The 12,061-nt window shown below is 40.0% G+C and overlaps 1 long non-coding RNA gene across 1 annotated transcript; it reads right to left on the bottom strand.

Moving 5' to 3' along the window:
- Positions 1-7,633: 7,633 nt before the first annotated feature.
- Positions 7,634-10,082, bottom strand: LOC130597108 (uncharacterized). The gene is made up of 3 exons (XR_008971675.1): positions 9,631-10,082; positions 8,408-8,471; positions 7,634-7,826 (listed from the first exon to the last, which is right to left on the bottom strand). It is a non-coding gene; the product is annotated as an uncharacterized LOC130597108 (long non-coding RNA).
- Between the last annotated feature and the right edge of the window lie 1,979 nt (positions 10,083-12,061).

The following is a 12,061-nucleotide window of genomic DNA, read 5'->3' as shown; positions in this document are numbered from 1 at the left end:
GGAAAACATAGAGTTAAAGTACTTTTTAGCTTAGCTTAGGTTGTAGAAAGAGAACAATGTGTATGTTGTAAGCCTGTGGAATGTAGTGGCCCCACTAAACATGAGTTAATTGTTTCACACCAGTCTTCTAAAGTATCTTTAGCTTTAAAGAACAATGTTTGTGTTGTAGGTCTGTGGTGAGATAACAGGATTTAGTGGCCCCACTTAACATGAATGAGTTATTTCACACCATCCTCCTACTTATCAGTTAGTTTAGAGACAGAGCCTCCCAAACATCTGCTAGCTTGGGATACTCCTTGTCTGCCCGTCCTGCAATAGATTTTGCAGGAAGGTTGCACTGTTCTAAATCTTTGCTAGTTATCAGAAGAATTACAGATATGGCTGGTTTCAGGCAGTTCAGTGATTACTGGGGCATCCAACTGTGCCAAAGGTGAAAAGTACACCCCGAGGAAGACTGCTTACTTCATCTTGAAGACCCCTACTCACAAGATGAAGACTGCTTACTTTATCCTCAGGACCCCTGCCCACAATCACCTGAGAGTAGTGCACAGATTCCAAGAGGAGGAGACTTATGATAACAAATTCCTGGAGCCAGTTATAATATTCCCTGCCTATATGCGGGAATTATGAATATGTATAAGACTAATGCAATAATGAAAGTATATAAACCTGTGACAAATGCTAATCAGTGTGCCTCTGGCTACTGTCATGCACCGAGCTCTGTTGTTTGCTTTATTGACTTTGTCCCTCAATAAAACCTTGTTATCTCCTTTAGAGGGGTGAGTTTGTATTTCACACTCCAAAGGCTTGCTTGTATACCTTCCCTGTCCTTCAGTGTTCCAAGTCATGGCCCCAGGGCTTGTCCAAGCACCAAGGCCTCAGAGCTCATTCCCAAAGTCTTTTTCATGCAAATCTTATCACCTTCACTCTCTACCCTTGACATGCTTGAAAGGTGTGCCGATGCCAACCTTTTGAAGTTTAACCATGACAAGTTCAAGGTCCTATACCTGGGTCAGGGCAATCCCAGGCACACCTACAGACTGGGCAGAGAAGAGATTCAGAGCAGCCCTGAAGAAAAGGACTTGGGGTTGTTGTGATACGCAGATAGACTCCACAACTCATTAAAGTCGCAAAGTAGGTATGCTTTATTCAGTGCTGAGGCGCATGGGGGATAGCTAATCAAAAGGCATGCGCACCTCATTGTCGTTTCCCCTTTACATTTATCCTCTAAAGTTATACATATGCATGAGGTTGCACAACACACCTATACATATTCATGTCCTATCCTCGCTTCATATTATAATGAGCTAAAAGGTCCTTTGTTCTTGCGCAGTGCTTCCTGGTGGTCGTGGGCAACGGTAAACGAGTCTTGCTCAAGCCTGAACTTTTCACCCTTAATTGTTACCATGCTCCCTGGAGGCTTTGTTATTGCCCAAAGTGCAGAGCCAATTTCAGCAGGCCTGGGCATCCAAAGGACGGGAACCAAGTCACGGTCCCTACCTCTTAACAATAGCCATGTCCTTACATTTTGTTATAGCATACATGGAGAGTACGATAAGCATGAATGAGAAGTAACATTGTGAGAAGTGGCTTAACCCTAACCCCCCTGTACATTGGTTAACCCTTTGCATCAGGTGGTTGATGAGAAATTGAACCTGAGTCGGCAGCATGCACTCGCAGCCCAGAAAGCCAATTGCAACCTGAGCTGCATTAAAAGAAGTGTGACCAGCAGGTCAAATGAGGTGATCCTGCCTCTCTACTCTGCTCTTGTGAGACCTCATTTGGAGTATTGTGTACAGTTCTGGTGTTCTCAACATAAAAATGATATGGAGCTGTTGCAGCAAGTCCAGAGGAGGCCCATGAGAATGATCAGTGGGCTGGAGCACCTCCCATATGAAGACAGGCTAAGGAAGTTGGGGCTGTTCAGCCTGGAGAAGAGAAGGCTGCGTGGAGACCTCATAGCAGCCTTCCAATATCTGAAGGGGGCCTACAGGGATGCTGGGGAGGGACTCTTCATTAGGGACTGTAGTGATAGGACAAGGGGTAATGGGTTCAAACTTAAACAGGGGAAGCTCAGGTTAGATAGAAGGAAGAAGTTCTTCACTGTGAGGGTGGTGAAGCACTGGAATGGGCTGCCCAAAGAAGTGGTAAATGCTCCATCCCTGGCAGTGTTCAAGGCCAGGTGGGACAGAGCCTTGGGACACACAGTTTAGTGTGAGGCGTCCCTGCCCAGATCAGGGAAGTTGGAACTATATAATCTTAAGGTCCTTTCCAACCCTAATTATGCTATAATTCTTATCCACAGGACATCCACTGTCTGGACACATCAGTGAAGGTGAGCAGTAGAAACTGAGATCTGCTGCACTTCTAACCCAGTCATCAGAGCTGCTTAAGTAATTGTCTTACTGCTACTGTAATGAGTAAAGTTGACATAGGCTTTATTTTATGCTCATCAAAACATTTCCAAGTGTTATTATTTATGTACTTCTACTGTTCTAACAGAATTCATTTTTCCCTTGTGGTGAAAAGTAACAATTACATGATTTGTATTCATATAAATGACAGGTCAAAATTCACAAGGGGAGGCAGCACTTGATTGAAAACCAGACCAAATTTTAGGTATGCAATCTTTCCAGGGCTGATGATGGTAATCTTAGAAAACTAAATATGGATGGAAAAAATTAGTTCCAAGTTTAGCTTTTTTATTCAGTTAGATATATTGAGAAATAAAGGGGTTGGTTCTTGTAGAATGGAAAGGAAGTTTTAGCAAGAATTAATGTGATGATGTAATGATATATATTTAACCATGCCAAGTGCAAGGTCCTACACCTGGGTTGGAGCAATCCCAGGCACGGCTACAGGTTGGGCAGAGAAGAGATTCAAAGCAGCCCTGTGGAGAAGGACTTGGGGGTGTTGATTGATGAGAAAATGAACATGAGCCGGCAGTGTGCACTCGCAGCCCAGAAAGCCAACCGTATCCTGGGCTGCATCAAAAGGAGTGTGACCAGCAGGTCGAAGGAGGTGATCCTGCCCCTCTACTCTGCTCTTGTGAGACCTCACCTGGAGTATTGTGTGCAGTTCTGGTGTCCTCAACATAAAAAGGACATGGAACTGTTGGAACAAGTCCAGAGAAGGGCCACGAGGATGATCAGGGGACTGGAGCACCTCCTGTATGAAGATAGGCTGAGAAAGTTGGGGCTGTTCCGCCTGGAGAAGAGAAGGCTGCGTGGAGACCTCATAGCAGCCTTCCAGTATCTGAAGGGGTCCTATAGGGATGCTGGAGAGGGACTCTTCATTAGAGACTGTAGTGACAGGACAAGGGGTAATGGGTTAAAACTTAAACGGGAAGTTTAGGTTGGATATAAGAATTGAATTCTTTCCTGTTAGGGTGGTGAGGCACTGGAATAGGTTGCCCAGGGAGGTTGTGAATGCTCCATCCCTGGCAGTGTTCAAGGCCAGGTTGGACGAGGCCTTGGGTGATATGATTTAGCGTAAGGTGTCTCTGCCCATGGCAGGGGGTTGGAACTAGATGATCTTAAGGTCCTTTCCAACCCTAATGATTCTATGATTCTATGATTCTCTAATTAACTCCTAGGTAATACAGATAAATAATTATTGGTTGTGGGTAAAGTATAGAAATCATAATTGCCATAAAACCAATCCCTCTATTGAGTCTGTAATGTCTAGTATCCAGCAATTGTGAGTGTTTAGTTCTTAAGCTCAGGATCAAGACTTAAGAGAGAAGAGATAAATGGTTATTTTGTAAAAAAAACATCTCCTTTATTAATTTTCTGTAGGAGCACACACTGGTGAACAACTTTTAAGTTCTCCCCCATCATTTATACAGAAGCTTTTCAAAGTGTGTCATAGACCAAAGCTAATACACATTCATTCCATCTTTTCACTTTGAGGAAAGGCATTCATTATGGATCCACATTGGCAAGTTTTGCATGCCTGCTCTTGCAAAGTCTCGCATGGTGGCCTACCTGAGGCTGCCTGCTGCTGCTGAGTGTGGTGAGGCTATGGGATTATTTGAAAGGTAGGAGCTCTGCTTGAGTAGCATACATCATACAAGGAAGAAAACATTCTTTTGGCAGAATAATTCAGGTAGTTGAGTGCAGAAAGAGATAAAAATATTTGCTCCAACAACTATCCTTCAGCCTAAATAACTGAAGAACACCAGAGCTCTCAGCCTAAACCACACAAAGAAAAGCACCTAAGTATTAATGTCACCATCTTAAGAGAAATCAGGAAATTTAATAAATCACTTTAAAGTCATATAAAAACCCTAAAAGGAGTAGGGACAGAAGTTCCTGGTTCTCCTTTTCAAGCAAAATAATGTCCATTCTCCAACTGTGCACCAGAAAGGGTGAATTCTGTTTTAAGTAGTTTCCTTTGGAAAGTTGTCATTTAGCCACACTCATGTGTAACTCAACCATAGCCTTAGATGTCACATCAACTTTGGACGCACATTTGTGGATTCATTAAGTCTAATGGGATCAGCTGCTTCAGTTTAATGGTTTGCCAAGTGAAAGCTTTAGTTTCATGCCCATAATGTCCTTACAACTGTATGCCTGCTCAATCTGACACACATGGATATATGTCAAACTATGACTGATCACACAATTTTCACATGTACCTACTCTTCCGAAATCACCACAGTTGCTCGGCACAAGGTGTAGAATTCCTTAATTACTTGTGACATAGGTATTTACTAGACAAAAATAATACAGCCTAAACAATCCACTATAGAAACTTGATAAACTCTCATCACAGTTTGTGTACTAAGAAAGCATATAAATCAGAAGACAGAACTATTTGATTACATAGTAAAGTGAAAAAGGAAAACAAAGGATTAATAAATTCTGTAAAGAAGTAAAAATCAAAGAGATAGTTGATATGGCTCCTTTTTTGGTATCATCTTTACAACTATAATTAGGAAAAATATTAGGAGATTAGGGAGACACCACTTTTCAGTATCTTGGGAGCATTAGAAAAGTATTTCAGGGAAAGTGCTAGTCCAGGTTATGAGAATAGCCATGTGCCAACTACAGACTTAACATATTGAGGCTGTTGTTACTAAACTTGGTTGTCAAATCTTTCTTGGAAAGTATATATTTTAGCAAATAAATTTTTGTTTCCCAAAATATTATAGAGAACATCCTGAAGTTACGTAAATCAGACAGTAGAATAAAAACCCCTTGCAGGTATAGAGATGTGTTGTGGTTTAAATACAGCCATGCAGCTTGTTCACTCACTCCCCCCCTTCCTCACTCCCCCTACTCCCGGAGGGATGGAAAGGAGAACTGAAAAGAATGCAACTCCCCCGGGTTGAGATAAGAACAGTTTAGTAACTAAGGTATAACACAAATCACTACTGCTACCACCAATAATAATAATGATAAAGGAAATAACAAGGGAAGAGAATACGACATCTCACCACCAGCCGACCGATAACTCACCTCCCCAGCCCGAGCAAGCTCTGACTGATATCTCTAAGTAATGTTTACTCTGATCAAGGACTTTTCAGTCTCTCATGCTCTGTCAGTGAGGAGGGGCATGAGAAGCCAGGAGGAAGCAGAGACAGGACACCTGACCCAAACTAGCCAAAGGGGTATTCCATACCACAGCACGTCATATCCTGCAATCAAACTGGGGGGAATTACCTGGAAGGCCCAGATCACTGCTTGGGTGGGTCTGGGTATCAGTTAGCAGGTGGTAAGCAATTGTACTGTGCATCACTTGTGTTTATCCGTTTGTTTTTTCCCTTCCCCTTTTAGTTTTATATTCTCTCCCCTTGTTATTTCCCTTATTGTTCTTATTATTATTGTTAATTTTATATTAGACTTCAGTTATTGGACTGTTCTTATCTCAACCTGTGGGATTTACATTCTTTCAATTCTCCTTCCCATCCTGCCGGGCGGGTGGGGAATGAGCAAGCATGGTTCTGAGTTACCAGCTAGGTTTAAACCATGACACCTCCACACCATTAAACTGAAAGAACTAGGAATTGAAGAGCCATTTGTGCTAGCAATAATCCACGTGGTATTCATTATCAAAAGATAAAAATGATCTCTTACCATCTTGATAACAGGATTTATTGATAAGCCCTGGATTATCTGCAAGGGCATTGTTAATCTCAGTCACTTCTCCTGAGAGAGGAGAGGAGAGTTCACTAACAGCTTTCACTCTTTCCAAAGCTCCAAACTCATCTGAAACACAAAAGCGTTCCATCATATTCTAAGATGATAATATAAAGCACTTAGTTTTTTAGTCAGATGTTCTGGTGATGACCTAGCTATTGAAGACGTGTCTTGATCTTGAGCAAGGAAAAATGTCAGAGACTGAAGTCATCAACTTTATGACAATGATCAGCAGTTAAGTTTTATATTTATGCTCCTGAATTATTTTGGGGAACTTGCATAACATTAGCTAGCTGGCCACTACAAAAGGGACAGAATTTTCTTACATTTAGACTGATCCTAAAGCCCTACAGATTATGGTAGGATATAAGGTTAGAAGGAAATACATTCAGCTCTTGGGGCAAAAGACCTAAATAAGCCTTTTATCTTCAATTGAAACATTTTAATACATAATTTGGTTACAAAATACACAGCCACTATTTGAGGAATTACAGTTTTTCTTCAGAAACACTATCAAGTGTTACATTTGCATTCAGAAAATGTTCATTAGTATTCAGAAGCACCACATGGGAATCACCCAGCTGCTCTTCCCTTTTTTCTGCTTTGTAGGCAGTTATGGAAATGGTGCCTGGAGCAATGTTAGTCCTGAGTAACTCCAAGCCACAAGGAAACAAGACAGAGGCTGGAGGAACAGAGCTGTCAGAAGAGTAGACAGGCATCAACAGCACAAGGAATCAGAGAACAACATGTTCTGCAAAAGCCTGGAATTAGACTAAAGCCAGAATGTGTAGAAAATAACTAAATGGAAATTAATTCCTTCAGATAAAACTATGTTATAAAAATTTAGCCTTGGCCATGATCTGATTTAATTATTTTATTACAATTGATTAATATCAAGAGGCAATAATCAAGCAGTGCTGGTTGCGTGGGGAGTCTCCGCTGCGCCAACAACGCACACCAGGGTTTTTGGGGTACAGTCTCTTATACTTCTTGGTCCAGGGTTTCAGTTCCTGGCTTTGAGTTTCAGCCAGTCCTGTTGTCTTCTTTGCCTGAAACTCGATGTGGCTCCTTTTCATTTGTTTCTGTCCTGTTGCTGGGGTCTTCTCTCCAGGTAAGGAAACATACTGAAACTTCTCGGTAATACATTAACAGAAAGATGTCTATCACAAGCTTAACCACAATCTTAGACCCGCATATTTAACAGGATGTGTCTCCTTGGTTACCTAACCCCCTTAAAGCATTCAAGCAGCTAAACAAAGCTAAAAGCGTTCCTTATTGTTTTAACAGTCTAAATGATTAAAGAGGGGACTAGCTTATTCCCTTCTTTCTTCTTCTTTCCCATCATTACATTGACAGCAACATTTATTATAATCAAGGTCATTTTTATACATTTCACACATGGTACACTGGTCACAGGTACATTGGTAACAATGATTTCTAAGTTCTTGACACAAATCATTCTTGTATTCTTTACAACTACAAGTTGGTTAATTAAAACCCTAAACAGAAAGACCTTTTCTTTAACATTCACCATTCAATGTGATGTACTAGAACTGGCCAAAACAGTTCACTATGAACCTATTCCACAAAGGAGGATGGCAAAAAGAAAGGCCTGCTACTTTACCTCAGTAACTCTATGTTCTTTTTCTGCAACCTCTTCATATACTAGCAAAAGAGCTCTCTCTGTAAGCACAGGAATAAACTTTTACTTTCTACCTGTTAATGCCCACCCTTCTTTAACATGGAAAACTACACAACTTAATAATTAAGAATGTAACAGTTTGTACAACACTAATGAGCAGAAATCTATGATTACATCTGATACCCCCCCAAATTACTGAGTCTGTATGTTTACAGAAAAATTAGAGCTTGATATCAATTAGATGCTTCACACTGTGCAACTCATGAAATGCTTAACTGCAGAATTACAAATAAGTCAGCCTGAACACTAGTAAGTCCAAATCAAAGCATAAATATTTTAAAAACAAAGCATAGGTAAAATTACTACAAAAAGATATTTAAAATTTTTTTAATAAATGTCTTCACAGTTTAATAGGCAGGTATTTTCTGCTACCACACATGGTCTGACAGCGATAACTTTAAATAAATCTGTCTCTTGTAGAAATACCCAAATGTGTTTTGCATCCAGAAGATTTGTAATGGTATTAATGAACATAAAGATTACTTTGTAAAATTAATCTCTGCAAAGGGAGAGTGGAATGAGTAGAATAATGACTTCATTAGAAATTAGAGCTGAAACTTACCATTTTTACTCAATTTTGTCCCAATTTCTAGAAGACTACAGTAAACAACATCTCCTAATGCTTCCTTAAAAGAAAAACAAAAGGATCAAAGCATGCATTAAAGAAACTATATGTAGGAGAGATCTGATACAGTAACTCTACAATCTGTATATAAGTAATCTGTCTCCAAATTTAGTTCTCATTCGTTAAGGCCTACATGTTTTTCACTTCTTATTTTTAAACATTTAACTTGGAAAAGGTTTGTTATCATGCCCCAAATGCCAAATTATTGTTTATATGTTACGGTGCTAATAACCCTCACAATGAGTTACAAGGTATATATGCATAGGCTGATCTTCTTTACATCAGCTAGAGTAACAACTGTTTTAAAGGACACCATTCCCAGTGACTGGAGGGAATTTGCTTTTTGTTACTTCCAGTGCAATTTGAAAGAAAATGCAGAATTTCCACTCCAGAGACATGGACAGCTGGACAGTTTGTCCTGACTTAATAAGGAGCCTTATCATCATAAGGATCAGCTCAACCAGAACAGGCATCTGCCTCTTAACTAACAAATGTAACCCATCTCACAAAAGTCTAGGGATCTTACGGAGTATTAGTGTTACTTATAGAAAATGGAGATCATGGGAAATACTGCTTGTCCTACAAAATACTAATTCCACTTTATCAATAGCTTCGCACATTAGATTTTCTGAAGTTTCACAGTGAATCTTACCCTGAATTTGCCTACAACTATTCCAAATCAAGTACTTGTGCAAGAACAAAACAAAAAAATCCAGAGGAATTCTTATCCTAGAGTAAGAAATATATACCATGTTGTACTACTATTCACAATTGCTCTTTAGCCAGAGGGACTGCACCGTATTCATGTTCAAGGGAAATTTGACCAAAAAAGTGAACAATATCCTCTACATAGTCATGACCTCCTCAGGCCTGTAAGAACTCAAGTAATAAAGGAGGCTTTGAATTCTGATGAACCACCAAGTTTCTCATCAAGTTCAGCTCTCCATAGGCTCAATTTGAAATGGTTAAGAATTTATCAGGATGCTGAAGTAGCATTCATTTCACAAAAAATTGTGATAGAACCAAGTCCAAAAATCATGCCCAGTGGAGAGCATATGCAGTCAGAACAGTAAAAACACCTGTGCAAAGAGCAAGGACAAGAGCAGGTACACATAAATAAATATTGTGGACTTAGACGGGGGGGGGGGAGGGATTGATACCCGTGCAAAACTGCTGATTCCTACTGTTCCAATGCCATTTTCAACAGATATCCATTCATGCTTCTCTGTGAATTTGCAGGCTAAAATAAAACAAACTTGATATTTCAGAAATAAGTGACATGTTGCTCACTTAAATACAGTAACACATTTGCAGGGTCAAACTCTGTTTTTTTTTACTGAGGTCAGTTTTGTTAGTTTTTCTTGGAAAACGTTTTAAACAAAAAAATTTACAGAAGCATTTTGTTTTGCTCATGACATGCTTAGTAATGCAGTAGAAGCTCACTAGGTTTTCTGCTGAGAGTATTACTGGTTCCTATGCAAAGGAGTACTACTTCAAACAAAAGTCTACGTCTGAAGCATATGTGTACTCATTTCTATAATAGCATGGCGGCTTTTCAAGCATATTTAGTGTTTGCTTCTGGCAATCACTTTATTACTCCAGGGAAGGCCAGGGTTAATGACTGTTAGAAACACTGTCAGCATCTCATTCAAAGTACTTATAGAGCCATGAAGTAAGAGTTATAACCTAGCTAGGAAAAGGGGCTGATTCCCTTAACTCCCCTGACATTTCCTATAGAGTCTATTTCTCCCAGTTTAATGTTGTCACAGATCTGTGTAAAATTAAGGCAAATTGATACAGGGCAAATAAATAAAACCGGTCATACAGACAACTGCCACTTAAGAGAATTTGCTCACTGTTACGAATGTTACTGTGAAAAGAACACAATTATTCTGTAGTTTTAAAATAAGTATGATTAAGACCCTATTAAGTCTTTTCACAGCAATCTTGCAATTCTACATATATTTTAGATCTATAACGTTCAGGGCAGCTTATACCAGCCTGTATTATTAGAAATTCTTCCTATAAAGTCATACGGAAAAACTTCAAGAGAAGTATGTGAAATCAGCAACATTTTTCTCACTGACATTTTACCTGGAACTTTTATTACTCTGAGCATTTTCACCCTGCTTTGTCTGCTTTCACAGTTCCATAGTTTACACAAAGATATCTCCCCCCTTTTTAATTAAAATATTTTTAATTTTCACTTGCAGCACCTATCCAATCAGGCAAGGGATGCACCAGAAGCTAGAGAAAATAATTTCTTAAACAGAGCTCTCTCTGTGACGAGCACTAGAGTAGTACAGCCGGACATTCCATCGAGTTCCAAATTATTCCCTCAGGCTTTTCTTCTAGGCTGGACTCCTTATCCCAGCTGAAGAAACTACACTTCTGTAAATCCTTGTATATTTTCTAAACATAAAGTAGAAATTGTCTCTGTGGACCTGCTACAATCTTTCCACTCTAAGTCAGACATATTTTAAGCCATTTCAGTTGTAGCGATCATCTCATTTATGCCTGAACACATTTAAGAGAAGCAAGTCTCAGATAAAATGGTTTGTCTTTAAAGATGGCCCAAGTTTTAAAGAACTCAATAGACCAATACATGCTTTTCTAAGTACAGTACACAAAACATTGAGGAAAATATAAATATGAAGTATTTTTCAATGAATTCTCACTCCAAAACCCCAGAGAATTTCAGCTAACATTATTTCTACCTACAGAAATCTCTCAGAACATGTTCTGATAAACAAATCAAAAGTCTTAAGTAATTTTAGGTCAAGACATTAAATCCGCAGGAATTCCTTTCAAAATGAAAAATCATAGAATAGTTAGGGTTGGAAAGGACCTTAAGATCATCTAGCTCCAGCCCCCTGCCATGGGCAGGGACACCTCACCAAGCCACCCAAGGTTCTGTCCAACCTGGCCAAAAACACTGACAGGAATGGAACATTTACCACATCCTTGGGCAACCTGTTCCAGGGCATCACCATCCTCACAGTAAAGAGCTTCTTCCTTATATCTAGCCTGAACGTCCACTGTTTAAGTTTGAACCCACTACCACTTGCCCTATCACTACAGTCTGATGAAGAGTCCCTGTCCAGCATCCTTGTAGGCCCCCTTCAGATACTGGAAGGCTGACATGAGGTCTCCACGCAGCTTCTCTTCTCCAGGCTGAACAGCCCCAACTTCCTTAGCCTGTCTTCATATGGAATGTGCTCCAGCACTCTTATCATCCTCATGGCCCTCCTCTGGACTTGCTTTAACAGCTCCATGACCTTTGTATGTTGAGAACACCAGAACTGCACACAGTACTCCAAGTGGGATCTCACAAGATGTCCTGGGTTCAGCTGTAGCAGTTATTTTTCTCCTTAGAAGCTAGTGCAGTGCTGTGTTTGCAACTTCAGCCTGGGAACAACACTGATAACAAACCAATGTTTTTAGTTGTTGCTAAGTAATGCTTACCCCCATCAAGGACTTTTCAGTCTCTCATGCTCAGCCAGTGAGGAGGGACACAGTAAGCCAGGAGGAAGCAGAGACAAAACAACTGACTGAAACAAGCCAAAGGGGTATTCCATACCACAGCATATC

The sequence above is a fragment of the Pezoporus wallicus genome, unplaced genomic scaffold (genome assembly GCF_028554395.1).
Source record: "Pezoporus wallicus isolate ANWC-B61680 ecotype Strahan unplaced genomic scaffold, APGP_CSIRO_Pwel_v1 contig_7801, whole genome shotgun sequence".
Classification (NCBI taxonomy): domain Eukaryota; kingdom Metazoa; phylum Chordata; class Aves; order Psittaciformes; family Psittacidae; genus Pezoporus; species Pezoporus wallicus.
Note: the sequence above shows the minus strand (reverse complement) of the source record. Positions and strands in the feature narration are given on the sequence as shown.